The following is a 25,217-nucleotide window of genomic DNA, read 5'->3' as shown; positions in this document are numbered from 1 at the left end:
AAACAAGTCAAGCAATTCACAATTATCTCTAATAACCACAGTTATCTACTATAAATAGGCACTCTAAAGGTAGACTAAAACTGTTGGAATCTCCAGCTATCCCATAAAATGGGGTCACACATGCGATGGAGTGTTGGAATCTTCAGTTATCCCACATCGGCTTATGGGCCAAAGAGAAAGGAATTTAAATAGAATTACCTTACTCTAACTAACACCGAGGCTTTTTGTGATAAAACCTCACACCTGACGAATTGGGCAGGTAGTAAAGTGAGGACAGTATCAGTGTTGTTGAAATGGATCCTAGGCCCGTCGACCTACAAAAACACACCAAGTTTTTTTAACCAAATTAAAAGATGGAGAACAAGAAAGGTGCAGCAATGCATGTCATATATATCTTCTTTATTTTACTTTCATGTTTTACATCACTTGCAATTGCACAACAGGACCAAAATAGCCTCCAAACTTACATTGTTTTTCTCGAAAGGCCAGTCTCCTCAAAATTTTCTGTTGAATCAGATTTAGACAAATGGTATCAGTCATTTTTGTCTGAAACTACTACAATCTCAAACCAGCAGAGGATTGTTCATGCATACCGCAATGTAGTCACCAGATTAGCAGCATACCCGCAGATATGGGTAATCGCGGTTACCCGCCCATTTAAATTTCTTGGTTACGGTTATGGGTAACCGTTTAGATAAATAAATGGTTATGGGTATAACCATTTACCCTTGAAATTTAAATGGGTGGTTATGGGTATTAACCGTGGTTATAAACGGGTAACCGTTTCCCATTTATTTTATATATGTAAAATTAACACGAACCATGTTCTCTATCAAACAAAACTTAGATCAATGCAATTGACTATAGTGCATGGTTTATATAGCTAATTATATATAGGGGAAACTTGAAATAAGTCCAAATTTGTAAGCAATTACTAGATATAGTCCAATTTTATTCAATTATTGATTTAAGTCCAATGACTCATTGTCCAAGTCATTTTATTTTCATTTTTTGGTCAAAATTGCCCCTCTATTAACGTTATCCTTTAATTCTAGATTTACTTGTATTATGAAATTAATTAAAATTGATTATTTATCTTTAAATAATTCCCTACTTGTGGAATTAGTTTTAAAGTATATCTCATCTTCCATAACTCTTGTATACAATTTGTGCTGTGTTCTCCGATCCCCTTCCTTGTTGTTCAGTCTTTTTCTTTCAAGCTCTTATGATTTCTTCCTCCTTTTTGAAATACAAGGTCACAATTTCTAATTTTTTTCAATGGTATAGAGCTTTGAAGTATGCCAATACACCAACAAAAGGTGCGTTGATGTACGTGGTTGGTTTTGGTTTTGTAGCATCAAATCTTGCATCTTCCAACTTGTCATCCCCACCAGGTCTGTGACAACCCGCTCCAAATTTTACATTTCTATTAATTTTAAAATCGTGAATTTACAAAAATGCCCTAGAGGCAAAGATTTTGACTAACGTTGACCATCATCTTGAGAGACGTATGACTTATTCTTTGAGCATATCCTCGTAGTACTCATTGGTGCGAATGTATAGGCAAAAGAAGTTTGTGAGTCCGGATTATAACAGTATAGTTATGGGCGTTTGAAGTTGGTTATTGAGAGTTAGTTAAAAGATTAAGAAGGACCAATTAGATGAAAAAGAAGAAAATGGCAGCAACCCAATCAGAAAGGAGAAAGGAAAAAAAAAAAAAAAGAGAAAAGGGGAAAGCTAGGAGCTTTTCCTGTGGGTTTTCCGTCCGTACACCTCCACAACCACCCATCTTCCAAGGCTGATTCCGGCCGACTCCGATGGAGTTTTTCGACGCCACCACCACCATTTTGAAGCTCTCATTCCCCACTATAAAAATCCACCCAAGACCCACTTTGATTAACCTCTGTATGTGGTAGTTTGAGGGCACGAAAGTTGATGGTTCTCACGGTGCCCCGACCACCCTTTTTTGATATTCTGGCAAAACAGCAAAGCGATGGCCGATGCCACCACTTGGGCTTTGTAGCCCATCATCCCAGGAGCAAATCCCAACCAATCTTGACCCCGTTGGTCCACCGTAGATGACGAATCGATGTTGGGAAGTTTTAGTCACCACCAGCTTTGTGGGCAAAATTGACCATCTTCCGTCCACTTTTGGACTCATGGCAGGTATGAAAGTTTCTCCACTCACTGAGATCTTCATTTCTGTGAAGTTTGAGAATTTTTGGAAATAGTTGGATTTTCCGGCAAGTCGGGGCGGCCGACTTCCATCCACGACGGCGCGTGAGGCGGCACGTGGCCAGTGGGCCGCCAATGCTATTTTTAGGCTATGTCGAATGTCTTGAATTAAGTTTTAATATTTGAATGACGTAGATTGATCGTTGGAACCTAAATTTGTTACGATACGTTACTTGATAAAAATGTGAATCAACGATCCGACCATTAGATCGTCACCAAACTTGAATACATTATAATACATAATATTTTAAGATAATAGGAATTTATGGATCGGGAATCTGACGTATGGATCTTCCCAAATTAGATTTGTAAGTTAGTAAAATAAATGTTAACCGCCACTTGGTTTTGGGCAATTGGCGGAGATCCGACCGTTGGATCGTAATGAAATTTTAATATGTTATTCTAGAAGCATATTGTGGATCTTTGAGAGTTGCGGATTGGGAATTTGATATGCATATCTTCTGGGTCGAGCTATACAGGGTGTAGACCCTACTTTCGATCTTTGATCGACGGTTGACTTGTGGTCAATGGGTGTCGAACTATTTTTGAATGCCCTTGAGGATGTGTTTTACGTGAATTACGTATTCTATTGATAAGAGTTCTAAGATGTGATTCGATAATTGGTCACAGACGCCAATCATTCGGGGACGCCTCGATGCGTGCGCTAGAGAATCATAGCATGGACTCCAGGTGAGTGGATCTTTTCCTCCTTATCATATGTATATAATTGATAGTTCCGCAAACGTTTCTAAATTCATTTATGCATGTCACATGCAAATAATTAACGTGAACTACGAATGGCTTGATCCCTATTTAGGGTACATAGGCAGTTTAACGAAACGTTAGATGCAGCCATAGAAGATGTGAGATTAAATAATTAAGACAATAGCTTTGATTATGGAATTGAACAATGTGAGGGACATTAGTGTAAAATGTGAGTTTTAACCTTATGTGTTGGTGGTTAAATGTTGGTTATAAATCAATGTATGAAGAATCGGAAAATTGAAGTAAGGAAACGTAAATAGTGATAGTTAATTAAACTAGTGTCTAGTTGAGCTTATCACCGATAATTATTCCCAAAACTAAGTAGTTTGGAAGTGGGGCGTTACAGATTATGCATTTTACGCTATGTTATATTATATATATTTGGAAACACTATGAAATGTTTGGGTTTAGATTGTATCATGGCATATTCATATGTATATTACCTGAATCTAATTATTGTGAATGTTTTGAAGTACCAAATGACGCAGCAGATGCTCAAGTGAGATTCAGGTAAGTACAATTTGATGGTAATGATGGTAGTGAGGACGATTGTGTTGAGATATATTAAAGCTCATAAACCTGCACCCCGGTGTTAGTGCTCCCGTCCGTGGCCATGGCCTAGCCTTCACCTGATTGTTCACCTTTCGCACCACACGTTCACCTTAAATACAAGGTAGGTGCCAGCCTATCGTACATACCACATTAGGTGGTTCCAACTCGTAAGTGACTTGCGATACTTCGCACAGCCTTCACGTGGTCATAGCACTTGAGCATATTTATTTCCACCCAGCTTGTCGTACATACCACTTTAGGGGGTTCCGACTCGTGTGCAGTATACTTGTTGATGAGCTTATTAGCTAGCATATTGATGAGCTATTGGCTAGCATGTTATTAAGCTTATCAACTAGCATATTTATGAGCTATTGGCTAGCATGTTATTGAGCTTATTGGCTAGTATATTGATGAGCTATTGGCTAGCATATTGATGAGCTATTGGCTAGCATGTTATTGAGCTTATTAGCTAGTATATTGATGAGCTATTGGCTAGCATGTTATTGAGTTATTGGCTAGCATGTTATTGCATATTCATGAGCTATTGGCTAGCATGTTATTGAGTTATGTTTATTGAGTTATTGGCTAGCATGTTATTGCATATTGATGAGCTATTGGCTAGCATGTTATTGAGCTATTGGCTAGCATGTTATTGTGTTATTGACTAGCATTGATTGATGAAATATGTGATGAGATATGAATAAGTCGTACATGTCACTATAGGTGACTTCAACTTCTATGCTAGCCATGATTGATGAGACATGAATAAGTCGTACATGTCACTATAGGTGACTCCAGCTTGCGTGTTAATATGGTTTATTAAGAACATGATTATTTATATTGCTAATGAGATGCTGAGTAGTATTATACTTCTGAGTTTACTGTTAGTATACTTTTGATTTCATACTTCTACGTAGTATGATTTGCTGGAAACTATTTGAGTTTTACGGCGAGGGGTTACTACTTTTGATAATGGAAATGATTTTGAAAATCTTTGTTTTGACCACTCACACTTTCTATTCTTTTCACCCCTCTAGGTTCTAGTAGCATGGATCCTATCGACGAGGACATGTGGCACTTCCAGTTCTTGTGGCTTATATTGATGGTATAATTATTTTCTTTGTTCACTATACTTGTCTTATGCTCTGTATCACGTGTGAAATGGGTTCATACCTGCTTACCGCGTAGTTGTGTATATAGATACTTTTAAGTTTAAATTTATTCACATTTTATACACTATCACACTTTATGGCTTCATCACCTTCCAGGTGTCGGCCAGCAAAGCTCGATTTCGGGTTCCTAGTGGACATTCTGGGTCGAGGTATGTCAATTTTGTATCAGAGCATAAGTTTGGTAGTATTGTGTGCATCACACGCGTGATGTGAGCAGTCTTGGTTCTTGTGTTTAACGTTCGAATCATGCCACCTCGTCGAATATGGAAAAATATGCTAACTTTTCTTAAGTTTTGGACAGTTATGTTGTCTTCACGACATTATAGATGGTCATTTGGGCAATTGCTTAGAATTAAAACGAAGATTTCCCTTGAGGGGGAAAGATGTAGATTTGAGACAAGTTGATGGCCTAAGTTAATGTATTGATAATCGTGTATCACCAGAGATTTTACCAAATAATTCCATCATCATTCTTCCGTTGTTAGAATTGATCCTTTTGAGATTGGAAATCTCAGCTAGTTTTGATTTCTTGGTAGTATTGTTAGAATATCACTTAATAGAAATCTTACAAAGTCCCATTTTTGTTAGGACTCTGGAAATGTCTCACGTGGCAATGTGGTGCTAAAGTGGTAACACTTGACAGAAGAACAGGTTGGGAAATTTCTTTTGGTCCTTGGTAGTTTAATATTTTGTGACGTTACTTTTCGATCATCAAGAAATCTCGTTAGATTATTCTTAAATTTTACCTCTCTATTTTTGGCTTGGGACAACGTTGGAATTGTTCAGTTTTTTTTTTTTCATACTTCATCCTTTTTGAAATCGTTCGACTTTTTAATGTTAATCTACATCAGCTTTGTGCGTACCCTTAACTTCACCTCCTAGTATTAAAGGCAATTGGGTTGATTTAGAGTCACCGGCCTATTTCCCATATCATTTGGATAGGGACGATGCTAGCAAGAACCATTTGGAATGAGCTATTTTATCCATGACTTAAAGTTAACATTTATCATTTTTTCTTAGAAATCAAATGATATTTCTTGGTGGAGAACATGTCCGAAATCTTTATCAACCTTAGAACTTCTTAAATACGCTCAATTTTTTTTTTTTTGAAACAGACTAAGTTTTTGATAGAAGAATCTAATTAGCAATTATGAGTATCGATATGGAGTTACCTTTAACCTATCAAGAAATGGTTCGAATGATTATAATCATTTTGTTATATGAGTGGAAGTTGGGAAGTATCATTATTCACTATCAGTTCGAGATATTTTGTATGTGTAGAGAATGTGAAAGTCAATAATTGTGATGCTGAACCAAGGTTACGCTCATGTGGTATTTCGATTGGTGGTAGTTTTACTTAAGTAGAAAACAATATTCTTCCAGCCTTAAAACTTAAAGTATTGGCAATAGTTATTTCCTTCAAATGGGTGTTGAAATTTCAACAACAAGACACTTGTGAAGACAACTAAGATAGAAGTGGGATGTAGTCAACTTCTTCGGGTAATGTGATCTAGAAGTTCTCTTTGTGACGTGATCAAATGTGGAAGTAGGGAAGGAATAAAATCGAGGCTCCCTTTGATGCGTTTTAGATGAATCCTCACTCTAGATACAGCCTGCTTTTGAATAATGTTGGGGGGATATTGAGGTTATAGAGTTCAAACTTCCTGGAGAACTACAGTTTTCTAATTGCGCCGAGAAGATGATGACTTTTTAAGAAAATTGCTCCTAGACTTCTATACAAATTCAGGCAAACAGAAACCCGACAAGATTATCATCTTGGTGTATTTATATTTCATCGTGTTACATGTTTCACTTCCAAGCCTTTCGAAGTCTTTATGAGGGTTTTGAGTATTAGAAGTTGTTCAGTATTGCATTTCTACCCCTAGACTAACGATTAGTCTGAAATGAGTTACTCAGACTTTAGTGGACAAGTTGCATCTTGTTCATCCCACCATTAACATGGTTGCAGTATATCATTATCTCTATTAGTTACTTGTAACCACGGTTACAATTTTGGGGTTAACTATGGTATCATTGGAGTTGACATATAGAGATTTTACGCACAACGCATATTTAATAAATGCTTACTTTTGTTAGAATTATGGGTAACTACGATTACATTCCGAATTAGGAGTATGGTATCATTTGAAATATAATATAAATATTGTATGTGCAGCTTGTGATTTACAAAAGATTATTACGAACAAATATTTGATTGAGATTATGATGTAGAAAATTTATGTTATTGACGATGTTGCCTAAGAAGGTAGTGAATGAGTGCGATCGAGGCATGTATGTGTATTTCCCATTGAGGAGCAAGATGGTAATATTGCACCCTCGAGAATTGTTACTTGCTTATCGAGACAACAGTGAATTGTCAGTATTGTGGGCTGTAGGCCGTAATATTAATAACTTATTCGTTGGGTTGTTAAGCAAGTAAACAAGTAGATCATTCTACGTTAATATTTGTATTTACTTATTTAATTAGTTAATTGTTGTTTGGGCTTGACCCAAAAATAATACATGCTTAATTTTGAAGTGCGTTACGCTTTGAACACGTTTATGAAAAATATTAGATTTTGGCATGGTACTGAAGGAGAAGGAAAGTAGGAATTTGGAGGTATGAAAGGAAAGTCACTGCACTCCGATCACGACGAAATGTCATCCTCTTTTATGTAGTCACTATAACTTGATGTCTTCTTCGTGTATGTATTTGCATACATCTCTCTTTAATTTTGAGTATTTTACATTTAACTGATGATTTAAAATTTCGGGGACATAATTTTTTAAGATGGGTAGATTGTGACAACCCGTTCCAAATTTTATGTTTCTATTAATTTTAAAAGCGTGAATTTACAAAAATGCCCTAGAGGTAAAGATTTTGACTAATGTTGACCATCTTCTAGAGAGACGTATAACTTATTCTTTGAGCATATCCTCCTAGTACTCGTTGGTGCGAACGCATAGGCGGCAGCCATTTGTGAGTCCAGATTATAACGGTATAGTTATGGACATTTGAAGTTGGTTATTGAGAGTTAGTTAAAAGATTAAGAAGGACCAATTAGATGAAAAAGAAGAAAGGGTAGCAGCCCAATTAGAAAGGAGAAAGAAAAAGAAAGTTTTTCCTGTGGGTTTTCCATCCGTACACCTCCACGACCACCCATCTTCCAAGGCCGGACCAATTAGATGAAAAAGAAGAAAGGGCAGCAACCCAATCAGAAAGGAGAAAGAAAAAAAAATAAAAAATAAAAAATAAAAAAAGAGAAAGAAAGCTGGGAGCTTTTCCTGTGGGTTTTCCGTCCGTACACCTCCACGACCACCCATCTTCCAAGGTCAATTCGGCCAACTCCGACGGACTTTTTCGAAGCCAACACCACCATTCCCCTCTACAAAAATCCACCCAAGAACCACATTGATTAACCTCTCTATGTGGCAGTTTGAGGCCACAAAAGTTGATGGTTCTCACGGTGGCACGACCACCCTTTTTTGATTTTCCGGCAAATCGGCAAAGCGATGGCTGATGCCGCCACTTGGGCTTTGTAGCCCATCATCCCAGGAGTAAATCCCAACCAACCTTGACCCCGTTGGTCCACCGTAGACGACGAATCGACGCTGGGAAGTTTTAGTCACTGCTGGCGTTGTGGGAAAAATTGACCATCTTCCGTCCACTTTTGGACTTCATGGAAGGTATGAAAGTTGCTCCACACACTGAGATCTTCATTTCTGTGAAGTTTGAGAATTTTTGGAAATAGTTGGATTTTCCAGCGAGTCGGGACGGCTGACCGCCACCCACAGCGACTCGTGCGGCGGTGCGTGGCCAGTGGGCCGCCAATGTTATTTTTTGGCTATTTCGAATGTCTTGAATTCAATTTTAATATTTGAATGACGTAGATTGATCGTTGGAACCTAAATTTGTTACAATACGTTACTTGATAAAAATGTGAATCGACGATCCGACAGTTAGATCGTCACCAAACTTGACTATATTATAATACGTAATATTTTAAGATCATAGGAATTTATGGATCAGGAATCCGACATACATATCTTCCCGAATTGGATTTGTAAGTTAGTAAAATAAATGTTAACCGCCACTTGGTTTTGGGCAATTTGTGAAGATCCGACCGTTGGATAGTAATGAAATTTTAATGTGTTATTCTAGAAGAATATTGTGCATCTTTAAGAGTTATGGATTGGGAATTTGATATGCAGATCTTCCGGGTTGAGCTATACAGGGTGTAGACCCTACCATCGATCTTTAATCGATGGTTGACTTGTGATCAATGGGTCTCAAACTATTTTAGAACGTCCTTGAGGATGTGTTTTACGTGAATTATGTATTCTATTGATAAGAGTTCTGAGATGTAATTCAATAATTGGCCACAGGCGCCAATCATTCGGGGTGCCTCGATGCGTTCACTAGAGAATCATAGCGTGGACTCTGGGTGAGTGGATCTTTTCCTCCTTATCATATGTATATAATTGACAGTTCCGCAAACGTTTCTAAATTCATTTATGCATGTCACATGCAAATAATTAACGTGAACTATGAATGGCTTAATCCCTATTTAGGGTACATAGGCAGTTTAACGAGACGTTAGATGCATCCATACATGATGTGAGATTTTAAATAATTGAGACAATAGCTTTGGTTGGGGAATTGAACAATGTGAGGGACATTGGTGTAAAATGTGAGTTTTAACCTTATGTGTTGGTGGTTAAATGTTGGTTATAAATCAATGTATGAAGAATTGGGAAATTGAAGTATGGAAACGTAAATAGTGATAGTTAATTAAACTAGTGTCTAGTTGAGCTTATCACCGATAATTATTCCCAAAACTACGTAGTTTGGAAGTGGGGCGTTACAGATTATGCATTTTACGCTATGTTATATTATATATATTTGGAAACACTATGAAATGTTTGGGTTTAGATTGTATCATGGCATATTCAAATGTATATTACCTGAATCTAATTATTGTGAATGCTTTGAAGTGCCAAATGACGCTGCGGACGCTGAGGTGAGATTCAGGTAAGTACACTTTGATGATAATGATGGTAGTGAGTACGATTGTGTTGTGATATATTAGAGCTCATAAACCTGCACTCTGGTGTTAGTGCTCCCGCCCGTGGCTAGGGCCTAGCCTTCACGTGATCGTTCACATCCCACACCACACGCTCACCTTCAATACAAGGTAGGTGTCAGCCTATCGTACAAACCACATTAGGTGGTTCTAACTCGTAGGTAACTTGCGATACTTCGCACAGCCTTCACGTGATCGTAGCACTTGAGCGTATTTATTTACACCCAGCCTGTCGTACAAACCACTTTAGGTGGTTCCGACTCATGTGCAGGTATACTTATTGATGAGCTTATTAGCTAACATATTGATGAGCTATTGGCTAGCATATTATTAAGCTTATTGGCTAACATATTGACGAGCTATTGGCTAGCATGTTATTGAGCTATTGGCTTGCATATTGATGAGTTATTGGCTAGCATGTTATTGAGTTATTGGCTAGCATGTTATTGCATATTGATGAGCTATTGGCTAACATGTTATTGCATATTGATAAGCTATTGACTAGCATGTTATTGAGCTATTGGCTAGCATGTTATTGAGCGATTGACTAGCATTGATTGATGAAATATGTGATGAGATATGAGTAAGTCGTACAGGTCACTATAGGTGACTCCGACTTATATGCTAGCCATGATTGATGAGATATGTGATGAGATATGAATAGGTTGTACATGTCACTATAGGTGACTCTAGCTTGCGTGCTAATATGGTTTATTAAGCACATGATTATTTATATTGCTAATGAGATGCTGAGTAGTAGTATACTTCTGAGTTTACTGTTAGTATACTTTTGATTTCATACTTCTACATGATGCGAGATTTATACGCACACAAATTAAACCCTCTTTTTATCAATTGTAGTATAAGTATAAGTAGGGATCGTTCTAGACCGGGGATTAGGAGGGCTTGCTAAAACCTTCTAAATTGACTTAAAAACATAAAAACACAATATAAAACACTATTTAATGCTCGAAGAAAGCAAAACTAAAAATAAGAAAGATTAAGACTAAGACTTCAACGAAATAGGGGGGAATTGGATTTGGACGAATTTAAACTAAAATGAATACTTGGAAACAAAACAAATTGTAAATATGGATTTGACGGAAATGAATGGATGGGAAGCTAGCTAAGGGGTTCATCTCCATACATGTTACACTTGCATAATAAAATGATTTTCAATTGCATTTCAATAAACCATGAATTCTCAACACCCCGGGTTAATTAGGTCCGCTTAAATTAACCGTCAAGTTTTCCTTAAGTTAATGAATTGGATGATTGCATACGACAACCCAAAGCATTCCTCACAAGTTCCCTTCATGAATTGCATAATAGAGAAACAAGCAAGAATCATTAAGCATCATGAAAACTATAAGTGTTGACGAGGCATTCGTTACTATGATTGCATGAAACTTATGCCAAGAATTCGTTTAACGCGATTGTTTATAAGCAACCTCCACTACTTGTGAATATAAGTTCATAACGATTAGGTGAAACTCACTTATATTCTAGCGTCATATTCATGCATGAAAATTAAGCGTTCATTCTCAATAAACATACATAAATAGGATATCAATCAAATAGTTAAACAAATTGAATTCACAACTTATGAAACGTAATTAAAAGTAATCAAATCAAAATGCAAGCATAAACATATATTTCGAATCCCCCCCTAGCTAAAGGGGGGGTTTAGTTCCTCATACAAAACAAAGAGAATTGAAATTAAACATTGAAATCAAAGAAACGCCTAAACATTCCAACAACTCAAACTTGAATTGTATGAACGTTTAGGCCCTCTTCTCTTCCTCTTTATTGTAGCATAAGGTCTAGGGATAATTGGTTTGGGGGATGGAAGTGTGGAATGGAAAAGGAATTATGGAAATAGGTGAGGAGTGGTGGAGAAAATGGTGCAGAAAATGGAGAGAAACTCACGGCTAGAGAAGGAATGGAGTGTTTGTGTTGTGGTATCTACAATGGAATGAGATGAGATGTAGTGGGGAGTGAATGAATGACAAATGAATGAGAATGCAAGGGTATTTATAGGAGGAATGGAGGTGTATATGGCTGTTTGTTTAGGATGCAAGTGGCTAATTAATGATGGAAAAATAGCTAGGAAAACATGTGAAAGCTGGAATTGCATGTGAAGGTGTTGGAATGGTGTGTGAAGGCACGGCATAGGGATGAAATGAATGATTAAATGTGCATTGATGGAATGATGAAGAATAAAGGATGCATGTGGGTTGAAAATGGCTGAAACAAAGGGGGAATAATGATGAAGAAAAGCTGGAAATGTTAGGGAATGTGCATGGCATAGGAAAGTGAATGTAGATGGGTGCATGTGTTGGTGATTTGTTTGTTGGGAAAAACTTGTGAAAGCATGTGAATGTTGTTTGTGTGAAGTGTGTGTGAATGCATGTGGATTAAAGAGTGAATGATGGCTGAAATAATGATGGAAAACAACTAGGAAAAGTATGGAATGCATGTGAAATGTAAAGGGAAAAACTGGAAATGGGAATGAAGGCCACGGCATGGGATGGAGAATTGATTATGGATGCATGAGTTGAATGATTTCTTGGTGAGGGATGTGGAGTGGTTGAATGTGGTGCAATGATAATGTTTTGTGGCTGAATTGGTGGTGGAATTATGATGGGAGTGCATATGATTAAAGAGTGGGAGTGCATGTGGGTGAATGTGAAGGGAATGCATGTGTTGATGACTAGGTTAGTGGGTGGAAATCTGAAAATGGCATAAGGGAATGGGAGCTCACGGTTTTGAGTTGTTTGTTTGTGTGAAGTGTGTGTGAATGCATGTGAAGATGCTAATAAATAATGCATGTAGGGTTAGGAAATAAAATCATAACTTAAAGGGAGATGATTAAAGGGTGTTGAAAGGTTTGAAATGCATGTGTTGAATTGGTGGTTGAATGATGAAAGAATAAGTGAATGATTATGATAAGTGATAAGTGAATGATTATGATAAGTGTATGATATGTTAAGTGATAAGATAAGTGGTTATTGATATGTAGATGAATGAATGATATGATAAGTAATAAATATATGATATGTGGTGATGATAAGATAAGTGTATGATATGATAAGTGGTGAATGAAGGAGTGGAATCTTGGAATGTTATGCACGACTAAGGATATAGGAAAGGTTTAAATGTTGGAATGAAGGAGTGGAATGTTGGAATGTTGGAAAGTTCGTCCAACACTTTGGCTCCAAGCATAAGCTATCCATCCTTAGCCCAAAAGTGCTCCAAACGTCTCCAAAATGCATCTTTTTGCTCCTTTAGCCCTTTTGGCCTACAAACACACGAAAATAGCTTAAAGTACTAAAATAACTAAAGAAACATAACGTAAATGCACGAGAACAAGCCATTTAAGTCGCATGAATATGCTCCTATCAAATACCCCCACACTTATCTTTTGCTAGTCCTCGAGCAAAACAAAACAAAAGAAACTAGAAACAAAACAAAACGAACAAGTAAAACACAACCTAAACCTTCCAACAAACGTCTCAGGGATTTCCAAAACACATGACAAGTTAAAAATCATTATTCACACAGATTTTAGCCATCATTACACTTAAGTACATTCTTAATCATAGTCACCACATACTAGTTCACAATTAAACATTTAAAACACATTTCGAATGCAGTAACATGCCTTTAGAGAAATTGCTCAAATCCTTACAAGATATGCACTCGTTTTTCACACAGATTTTCTGACTACACACCCTACACTAGTTATATGTGAGAAGATTGATGTAAACATGTAGACGAACACTCACATATGTTATAACAAGGAAAGCATTTTCTGGATTTACGATAATGACATGAATATGATCTCATGAATGGAATGCTACTACTTAGAATGAGAACCAGTGATTCCATAAGCTCATATCAATTTCAAACTCCACATTATTGAACACATAACGATCAAGATAGAAGTCAAAGGGGTGTAACGGGGCTAAAGGTGTTGGCTAACAATGAAAGGTGAAGGATAAACAAACATTCTTAAAGCAATAGTGAGCAAAGTATTGATTTAGGCACTTAGAATTCCCTTAAGAACGCAGAAGTCAACTTTGAACACCCAAGGGAAAGTCACACAAAACTTAGGGCCAAATTCAACTTTTTTGGACCCTTTCTTCAACCATCAACGCTCGTGAGTTCATTCTTACTTATTTTCACTCTTTTTTTTTTTCTTTTTTTTTTTTTTTTTTTTTTTTTTTTTTTTTTTTTTTCTTCTTTTTCTTTTGAATCTCAAAACATACATATAAACGTAAGAACAAACTTTTACTCCCCCACACTCATTTTCTTGCATAATGTACTCAAAAGGAATTCATTTTAGTCATGCTCACTATCAATTAAGAACAAGGGTGTGGACTGTCCTACACTAGGCTAGGTGAGGATAATGTGGGTAAACAAAGAATAAAGGCTAAACAAGGCTCAACGGTGTTAAGACTTACAATATATACGAAATATGGGAAGTAAGGCTATTTGGCTATGGTGGCAACTACACAACTTCATCTTGATATATGTTATGCAACTCAATATCATGCTTTGAATGAAACGGATATAAGTTCTAGCATTTAGTTCTATCATGATACAATTGCATTCTAAGTAGCAACCAAGCAAGGAATAATGAGATCATTCAACAACTTTAGAAAACAAAGAATCACAGAAAATAACTCTCCAAAGAAGGTAATGGCTCGAGTCTCACAGGGTTGTAGCGTTTGTTTGAGTTCCTTCCTTCAAGCATGTTACAAAAACGAATTTTTCTTTTATGATTGCATGTGAAGTCATACATTATAACCATAACTAAGCATAAACCAAGAGTAAATCAAACTTTTCTCTATGTTTATAACTCTTTTTAACAGTCATGCAATTACAAACCAAATCCTTATCATTGTGTTGGAAGGTACCCTACGACACAAACACACAAAAACAACTTTAAAACAACTCTTTTTGGGTTTTTCAAGACAATTTTTCAAATTTTTATGGGATTTTCGAATTTTTTAGTCAAAACACACTAAAACAGTTTAAAAACATTTTTAAAACAGCAAGGAACAACACTTGAAGTTATGGGTGATAAAATTCAACGAATTTGCATCAACATACTTAGTTACCCCCCCACACTTAAATCAAACATTGTCCTCAATGTTTTAAGCATAGATTCACACAAAACATAAGTAAACACACAAACAACAACTAAACATACTAAACATGGCAGAATGTAATTAACAAAGAGAAGAGTTTAGAGACGCAAATCTGGTTATAGAGTGTAAATTCCATCTTCTCCTTGGTAATTGCATTGAGGCTTTTGATCTTTGTGATTCCACAGGCTTCTCTTGAACTGGTTTCTGCCCATCGTTGATTTTCCTTTGTGCTACTTCTTGAACTGGGCAGCAGGATGGTTCTTTTGGTCTCCCCCGAAGGTCTGAGCATACCCTTTTGGTCTGTTTCTTTGTTCAATCTTTCCAATTCGTATTGAAAAGGGTTGGAGGATAACTCAGCCTATGTTTGTCTCCACATGCTTCAATGTATCATTTTCACTTGCCTTACTCGCTCCCCTTTGCAGAAGTGGTCCCTTCTCCGGAAGTGTATCAACCGTTGAAGATGACTACTCGAGAGCAACGCTAGGTAAGCAATCAGGAATAGATTCCAGGCAGTTGGCTCCAGATCGGAAGATTGACTCCAAGTGCCGGCTGATTGCTTCTTTTACTTTGCCATGCGAGTAAGAACAAGGACAAAGAAAAAGACAGGGAAAGAGCATGATATGAGATACTTTTGCTTTTGACCTTGATGATATGAGATACCTTTGCTTTGAAGAAGCGGTGGATGAATCAGCACATGCTTCAAACCGCCGTTTCCTCCTGGGTCATATGTACTCCAGGCATCTGGTATCATCTCTGGGGAAGAAGAAAGAATTGAGTATTTTGAAAGGCCTTGCTGGGAGTGCACCCTCAGAGGTGAGGGAGAGTTGGGCATTTTCTTCAGGTTTGCCCTGCCATAAAAGACGAAGGTCGACATATATGGAGATAATATCAAGTGGTGGTACTTTTTACCCTTGTCGACAAACGTTTTGATCCCGCAATTCCGGCTTTTTGAAATGGTGGCGCCTCTTCGATCTTTGAATTCGCATCTTCGATTTCTGAGCAGGCGCCCCTTCGATTTCTGAACGACGCCCCTTCGCTTTCTGAACGACACGTGGTAGTGCAGATGCGGCTCCTTTTTACAAAGCTGCACGCGTTTTCTGAAAAGCAGAGAAAGCGTCGCCGAACTTTGCGCTTGTCGGCTAAAGATGTGTAGTTGCGATGATGGCCTCCACGTGTTTTCAGCTTTGTCAGAAATCTTTTGACAAAGTTGAACGCGTCTTCTGAAAAGCCGAGAACTCGTCGCCTAAATTACGCCGGAAATTCCGGCTTTTTGAAATGGTGGACGCGTCGCCTTGGCTTCTTATAGAGCTATCGATCACCACAACAAACACACTCTGAAGAACTCCCATTCTTGAAAATCGACTCCGACCCTTTGAAAATTTACTCCATCAACCCCTATCTTTGAACACTTTTGAAAAAATGGCAAACTCATCGAACCTTAGCTTGGAATTGAGCCTTAGCAGTGATACGGGCGCGCCGCGTCAAGGTAACGTATGGCGCCCTTCTTTTTTATCTTCTAACGGTCCTCTTTCAGGTGAAGACTCTGTGATGCAGGACGCCACAACAGCTACAATAGTAGCTAGGAACCTCCTCACTCCAAAAGATAGTAGGCTGCTGTCAGGACGGTCTGATGAGTTGGCCGTTCAAGAGTCCCTCGCACTTAGTGTTCAGTGTGCGAGCTCTGTGTCCAACATGGGCCTACGCCTGCTTGCCCGCTCTCGTCAGGTGGAATCGTTGATGGCAGAGGTGGAAAGACTTAAGCAAGAGATCCAGCAGCTTAAGTACGAGAATAGAAGTTTGCATGTGCTTGCAAATAACTATTCGTCGGGGATGAAAAGGAAGCTTGATGAGCTGCAAGAATCTGAGGGTCGAATTCACAGTGACCGTCAAAGGCTTGCGTCTTATCTCCAGAGGCACCTTTTTCCTGGGTCATCCAGCGCTTGGCCAAGTATTGAGGCCTGGAATGCTCTAGCTCCGATGCCTCCCGCTCCGATGGCTTCCGCTCCGATGCCTCCCGCTTCTATGCCTCCCGCTTCTGCGCCTTCCGCTTCTGCGCCTCGTAGTGGGGCTTCACGTAAACAACCTTTGTGAAGCTCCACCTTTCTCCATGTTTAGTATCTTTCTTTCAATTTTTTTTTTTTTTTTTTTTTTTTTTTTTTTTTTTAATTTTTTTATTTTTTATTAACATAAATAAAATCAAACGGCATGGAATTTATCTTTGAATGGGCGGTGATACTTGAAATGATCCGGTAATAGTTTAAATTCCAGATTGGGTGCCTGAATCATTAACCACATGTTAGTATAAAAGAAAATTGAAATTCGGGGAGGTGGCTTACCTGTGTGCTCCAAAATGAACTCCAGAATAAACACCCCTTCGAAAGTTATGACTTGTCCCGTGTCATAAAATCCAACTTCCTTGGGAATTGTGGTTTCAAATTTGTCCTCTTTGATGCCTTCTACATCTTCTCCAGCCACTACCTTCTCTTGAATCATTCTTCTTGGTGTACAAAGTCCTTTGAAGAATTCAACACCATCTAAAACTTGCTGTGTTGCACCAAGAATTTGAATAGCATTTTGCACCTTTGGGAAGGCTTCCACGATGTCCTTTTTACTCTCTTCTTGGTTGGGAATCAAAAACCTGCTAGGAAAAGGGACATTGGGTGGAATAACATCAGAATAACATGAAATTGGGACGTCCTTACTGGTGGTGGGTGGTTTAGAGGGCTTAGGGGGCTGCGGCAAGGGTTGTTCTACCCTTGCCGTGTGCATGTCTTCTTCCTCCTCCTCAATTAGCAGCTCTTCATCCACTTCTAGGCTATGTTTGGACATTTTTAGGTCAGCTCCAACCTCCATAGCACTTCCCAAAGTGATAGCATTATGGATTTCAAAATCTTCCTTCGAGTTTTCAATAGTTGAGTTGGAAAGTTCACTTTGCTCTTGAATTTGTTTCATGAACTCCATAATCTGCCCAAATTGCTCGTCCAATTTACCCAACTTCTTGTCTTGATTTTGTTCGTCCTGCGTCAAAGAGGTTAGTAATTGAAAATTTTTATCATTATCCATGGACATACTTGAACTTGATTGGAATTGTTGTGGGGGAGGTTGTGGTGGCTGCATAGGTGTTGTATTGAACTCCTCATATGGTTGCCAATATGCTTCTTGTTGAGCCTCCTTGGCTTGATTTTGTGACCCCTGCGCCAAAGAATTTATTTCATTAAGAATTTGAATATAATCTACTGGCGAACTTGAATTTAATTGAGCATATTGCATATGAAGTTGTGGTGGCTGCATAGGTCTTGAATAGAACTCCTCATATGGTTGCCAATATGCTTCACGTTGAACTTGTTGATCTTCCCACCATATAGAGTTTGAATGATCCCTCCAATCTCTTTGTGGACATTGATTGGCTTGAAATCCTTGCCTATATGAAGCACCAAATGTAGGGACACTCTGCATTGTGGTCCTCCCCGGCAACGGCGCCAAAATTTGATGCGAGATTTATACGCACACAAATTAAACCCTCTTTTTATCAATTGTAGTATAAGTATAAGTAGGGATCGTTCTAGACCGGGGATTAGGAGGGCTTGCTAAAACCTTCTAAATTGACTTAAAAACATAAAAACACAATATAAAACACTATTTAATGCTCGAAGAAAGCAAAACTAAAAATAAGAAAGATTAAGACTAAGACTTCAACGAAATAGGGGGGAATTGGATTTGGACGAATTTAAACTAAAATGAATACTTGGAAACAAAACAAATTGTAAATATGGATTTGACGGAAATGAATGGACGGGGATTAGGAGGGAATGCAAATCTCTTGGAAACTGACTCAAAAACGTAAAATAAAGTTTAAAACACTAAACTAGACTCAAAGAATGCAAAATTAAAGTTTAAAACACTAAGACAAACCAAAAACTCAAAATGCTTTAAAAAAAACACAAACTAAAATGATTTCTAACTAAATTGACATTAAAGTAAAGGGGGATTTAAGTTTATACGAAATTAAATTAAATGAACAAATTAAAACAGAATGTAAATATGGAATTGATGAAATGGAATGAATGGATGATAGAATAGCTAAGGGGTTCATCTCCATACATGTTACACTTGCATAATAAAAAGATTTCCAATTGCATTTCAACAAATCATTAATTCTCAACGCCCCGGGTCAATTAGGTCCGCTTAAATTAACCGTCAAGTTTTCCTTAAGTTAATGAATTGGATGGGTTAGCGCAACGCAATTCACAACATTCTCCAAAAGTCCTTTACGTGAAAAGCACAATAAAGATACAATCAAAAATCATTAAGCATCATGAAAACTTTAAGTGTTGACGAGGCATTCGTTACTATGGAATACGCATGAAACTTATGCCAAGAATTCATTTAACGCGATTGTTTATAAGCAACCTCCACTACTTGTGAATATAAGTTCGTAACTATTAGGTGAAACTCACTTATATTCTAGCGTCATATTCATGCATGAAAATTAAGTGTACACTCTTAATAAACATACATAAATAAGTTATCAATCAAACGGTTAAACAAATTGAACCACAACTTATGAAACGTAATTAAAAATAATCAAATCAAAATGCAAGCATAAACATATATTTCGAATCCCCCCCTAGCTAAAGGGGGGGTTTAGTTCCTCATACAAAACAAAGAGAATTGAAATTAAACATTGAAATCAAAGAAACGCCTAAACATTCCAACAACTCAAACTTGAATTGTATGAACGTTTAGGCCCTCTTCTCTTCCTCTTTATTGTAGCATAAGGTCTAGGGATAATTGGTTTGGGGGATGGAAGTGTGGAATGGAAAAGGAATTATGGAAATAGGTGAGGAGTGGTGGAGAAAATGGTGCAGAAAATGGAGAGAAACTCACGGCTAGAGAAGGAATGGAGTGTTTGTGTTGTGGTATCTACAATGGAATGAGATGAGATGTAGTGGGGAGTGAATGAATGACAAATGAATGAGAATGCAAGGGTATTTATAGGAGGAATGGAGGTGTATATGGCTGTTTGTTTAGGATGCAAGTGGCTAATTAATGATGGAAAAATAGCTAGGAAAACATGTGAAAGCTGGAATTGCATGTGAAGGTGTTGGAATGGTGTGTGAAGGCACGGCATAGGGATGAAATGAATGATTAAATGTGCATTGATGGAATGATGAAGAATAAAGGATGCATGTGGGTTGAAAATGGCTGAAACAAAGGGGGAATAATGATGAAGAAAAGCTGGAAATGTTAGGGAATGTGCATGGCATAGGAAAGTGAATGTAGATGGGTGCATGTGTTGGTGATTTGTTTGTTGGGAAAAACTTGTGAAAGCATGTGAATGTTGTTTGTGTGAAGTGTGTGTGAATGCATGTGGATTAAAGAGTGAATGATGGCTGAAATAATGATGGAAAACAACTAGGAAAAGTATGGAATGCATGTGAAATGTAAAGGGAAAAACTGGAAATGGGAATGAAGGCCACGGCATGGGATGGAGAATTGATTATGGATGCATGAGTTGAATGATTTCTTGGTGAGGGATGTGGAGTGGTTGAATGTGGTGCAATGATAATGTTTTGTGGCTGAATTGGTGGTGGAATTATGATGGGAGTGCATATGATTAAAGAGTGGGAGTGCATGTGGGTGAATGTGAAGGGAATGCATGTGTTGATGACTAGGTTAGTGGGTGGAAATCTGAAAATGGCATAAGGGAATGGGAGCTCACGGTTTTGAGTTGTTTGTTTGTGTGAAGTGTGTGTGAATGCATGTGAAGATGCTAATAAATAATGCATGTAGGGTTAGGAAATAAAATCATAACTTAAAGGGAGATGATTAAAGGGTGTTGAAAGGTTTGAAATGCATGTGTTGAATTGGTGGTTGAATGATGAAAGAATAAGTGAATGATTATGATAAGTGATAAGTGAATGATTATGATAAGTGTATGATATGTTAAGTGATAAGATAAGTGGTTATTGATATGTAGATGAATGAATGATATGATAAGTAATAAATATATGATATGTGGTGATGATAAGATAAGTGTATGATATGATAAGTGGTGAATGAAGGAGTGGAATCTTGGAATGTTATGCACGACTAAGGATATAGGAAAGGTTTAAATGTTGGAATGAAGGAGTGGAATGTTGGAATGTTGGAAAGTTCGTCCAACACTTTGGCTCCAAGCATAAGCTATCCATCCTTAGCCCAAAAGTGCTCCAAACGTCTCCAAAATGCATCTTTTTGCTCCTTTAGCCCTTTTGGCCTACAAACACACGAAAATAGCTTAAAGTACTAAAATAACTAAAGAAACATAACGTAAATGCACGAGAACAAGCCATTTAAGTCGCATGAATATGCTCCTATCACTACATAGTATGATTTGCTGGAAACTATTTGAGTTTTACGGCGAGGGGTTACTACTTTTGATAATGGAAATGATTTTGAAAATTTTTGTTTTGACCACTCACACTTTCTATTCTTTTCACCCCTCCAGGTTCTAGTAGCATGGATCCGTATCAATGAGGACATGTGGCACTCCCAGTTCTGGTGGCTTATATTGATGGTATAATTATTATCTTTGTTCACTGTACTTGTCTTATGCTTTGTATCACATGTGAAATAGGTCCATACCCGCTCACCGCATAGTTGTGTATAAAGGCACTTTTAAGTTTAAATTTATTGACATTTTATACACTATCACACTTTATGGCGTCGTCACTTCCAGGTGTCAGCCAACACAGCTCGATTTCGGGGTCCTAGTGGACATTTCGGGTCGGGTTGTGTCAAGGCCCTCTCACAATAGCACTAGTTAGGTCGTTTTGACTGGGAACATTGCCATGAAAATATGAGTTTCATGTGTGCACTGGTAATTTCTTCCTAATTTTTAGTTTGAACTTGGATTATACATATTTTTCTTTTCACCTTTACAGGAAATGCATTGCTTTGTTTATCTACCTGTATTATATATTTCTGTAATGAATCTATTTGTATATTTTGTTTATTCTACCTGTGTTATAGATTAATTGTATTTTATCTACCTATATATCACAAATTTTTCTATCTCAAATTAATTGTGTTATGTACCTATACAATATGGTTTTGCTCATTAGTCTATTTATATCACATATTATTTTGTGTTATCTATCTATATGATAGGTTTTTATTCATAGTCTACCTATATCATAGATTAATTAATATTATCTACCTACATCACAAATTTTTTATCTACCTCGACAACGTTTCTTTTAATTTTTTATAAACTTATAAGATTGGTTGTAATGTGTTTTTAAAATGTTTTTAATTAGAAAATGGATAGATAAAGGTATTTGAAGATTCAAATTTTTAAAATTTTAAATTAAAAAAATTAAGAATTTAAATATTTTTTATTTTCAAGGGGCAAAATAGGTGTAATAAAAAATCAAATAAAATTGGACCCAATCCGAAACAGGTGAATTTTTTGGACATGAACCAAACTTTACGTTAATACTTAACATTATAGGTTAAACAACTCAAGAATATTGTCTTCTAAATAGTTTTCATAACCAAAAATACGTAACAAATATTATATTACCTTCATTGGAAACATGGATTAGTAGTAAAAGTTTTCCCAAAAGATTAGGAAAATAAATAACAATTCCCCTCAGCCCCACTCACTTAATTCAACCCAAGACATGTTCCTCAAACATGTTGCGACTTGCCATTTCAATTAAAAATATCATCCGTAAATTATTATTTCAATTATTGGAATGGTATAAGGACTTAAAAAAATTAAAATACGGAAATGTATGATGAATGTACCTATAATGGTGTTTAATTGTCAAAAAAAAAAAAAAAAATTATGACAATTTTTTTTTTTTTTTTAATTTTCAAGTTGTTAAAAAACACGTAGACGGGTGAGAAATGCATAATGGTCAAAAAAAAAAAAAAAAAAAGGATAAACGGGTTAAAAAGGGTAAATGGGTAAACGGGTATTAAACGGTTATGGTTAAATGGTTATGGGTATGGGTATAACCGTTTAGGCAATTACCCAACGGGTAAACAGTTATGCAAGTATGAGCATAAACGGTTATGGGTAAATAACCACGGTTACCCGCCCGCCATAACCGTTGCCCATCCCTAATTGACACTAGAGGAAGTGAAAACAATGGAAAACAAAGAAGGGTTTTTGTCTTCTCATCTCAAGATAACTGTGCCTTTGCAAATTACTCATAGTCTTGACTTTTTGGGGTTACACCAAGGATATGGACTATGGGAACAAGCAAACTACGATGAAGGTGTGATCATATGACTTTTGGATTCAGGGATTGGACCTGATCATCCATCGTTCAGCGACGAAGGAGTTTCCCCTCCTTCAGCTAAATGGAGTTTCCCTTCCTTCGGCAATAACAAGCTTATTGGTGCAAGAAATTTCGTAGGTGCAAACAGAGGAAATATTACAGGAACTCCATTTGACTACAATGGTTATGGCACCCACACTTCTAGTACTACTGCTAGAAATTTTGTGAAGGGCATAAGCGTGTTTGGAGAGGTGAACGGCACGGCGGTAGGCATGGCACCTTATGCTCACTTGGCAATGTACACAGTCTGCAGAGGGCCTGGTTGTACGTATGGTGATATCTTAGCTAGCCTTGATGCCGCTATTGAAGATGGCTTAGACGTGCTCTCCTTCTCACTTGGAGGCCCTCACGTCCCTTTTACAATGATGTAATTGCGATTGGTGCATTTGTAGCAATTAAAAGAGGAATATTTGTCTACTGCATAGTTGGAAATTCTGGTCCCTTTTATGAGTCTTTATCAAATGAGGCTCTGAGCAAGTACCACTTACAGAATATTAAAATCATAAGATGAAAAGCTTAAAATCACATGATGAGAAGCTTAACTTCGCTTGCTCCCAGGGTAGCTTCCTTTTCATCAAGAGGACCAAGTAGACCTGTTGAGAGTTGAAATGTAAGAGACAAATTTTTCCCACATCGGTGAGGGACAAGCCCAGCTAGTGGCTTATATGGTCTTGGGCTACTTCTCATATTGCAAATTGGTTTTATGGTGGAACCTTAATTTCATCATGGTATCAGAACGGGTTGTCCTCGTGTGAAGCCAAATAGCCACTCGCGCTCCACATCACCCAGTTGATCATGGTATCAGAGCAAGTTGTCCTCATGTGAAGTCAAACGACCACTCGCGCTCCACGTCACCCAATTGTTATCCAGGTGTAGGCTTGAAAATCTGCCACAAGTGCAGGGGTGTGTTGAGAGTTGTTCCACATCGGTGAGGGACAAGGTTTTCTATGTGCTTACATGGTCTTGGGCTACTCCCGATATTGTCAATTGGTTTTATGGTGGAACCAACAAATTTGTCCCACATTGGTGAGGGACAAGCCCAGCTAGTAGCTTATATGGTCTTAGGCTACTCACCATATTGCCAATTGGTTTTATGGTGAAACCTCAATTTCATGAAGACCAAGCCCTAGAATTCTAAAACCTGACATCATTGGACCTGGTGTTGACATCCTAGCTGCATGGCCTGAATCAGTGGACAATGCCACGCTTCATAATCCTAAGGAAACATTTAACATAATTTCTAGTACCTCAACGGCAACTCTTCACCTGAGCGGCATTGCAGCTTTGATCAAGAAATCTCACCCTGACTGATCTCCAGCTGCAATCAAATCTGCCATCATGACAACCGCTAATGTACTAAACCTTGCAGGCACACCCATCGTGAATCAAGATCTTACACTTGCAGACGTTTTCGCAAATGGTGAAGGCCATGTCAACCCTGCAAAAGCAAATGACCCGGGGCTCATCTTCGACATAAAATCTGAGGATTATTTTCCTTACTTGTGTGGATTGAATTACAATGAGATAGCAATAAAGATCGTCACACAACAAACAGTGAAATGCTTTGAAGTCAGGGTCATACCAGAATCACAGCTCAGTTACCCTTCATTTTCTATTAAAGCAGGCCCCAACCAGACTCAGTCTCAGTATTATATAAGGACTGTGAAGAACGTCGGCCCAGCTACGTCAGCTTACAACTTGGATCTTTTAGTACCACATCAAATGGGTATGAGTGCGAATCCTCAGGTACTTACATTCACAGAGGTTAACCAGGAGATTACATACCATGTCCAATTTATCGCATAAGATGGTGCTAGGAATGATGGTGTTCCATACAGTCAAGGATACTTGAGATGGTTTTTTGATAAACATAATGTTACTACCCCTATCACTATCATCTTTGACACTCTGCAAGATTAA

General features: G+C 37.6%; 1 pseudogene; it reads left to right on the top strand.

Annotated features, from left to right (window-relative positions):
- Nucleotides 1–353: 353 nt before the first annotated feature.
- On the top strand, nucleotides 354–25,217 carry LOC137721888 (subtilisin-like protease 3 pseudogene; annotated as a pseudogene).

The sequence above is a fragment of the Pyrus communis genome, chromosome 4, assembly GCF_041283825.1.
Source record: "Pyrus communis isolate YQ-2024b chromosome 4, ASM4128382v1, whole genome shotgun sequence".
NCBI classification, from domain to species: Eukaryota; Viridiplantae; Streptophyta; class Magnoliopsida; order Rosales; family Rosaceae; genus Pyrus; species Pyrus communis.
The sequence above is the reverse complement of the archived record's forward strand: the minus strand, read 5'-3'. Positions and strand labels throughout refer to the sequence as shown.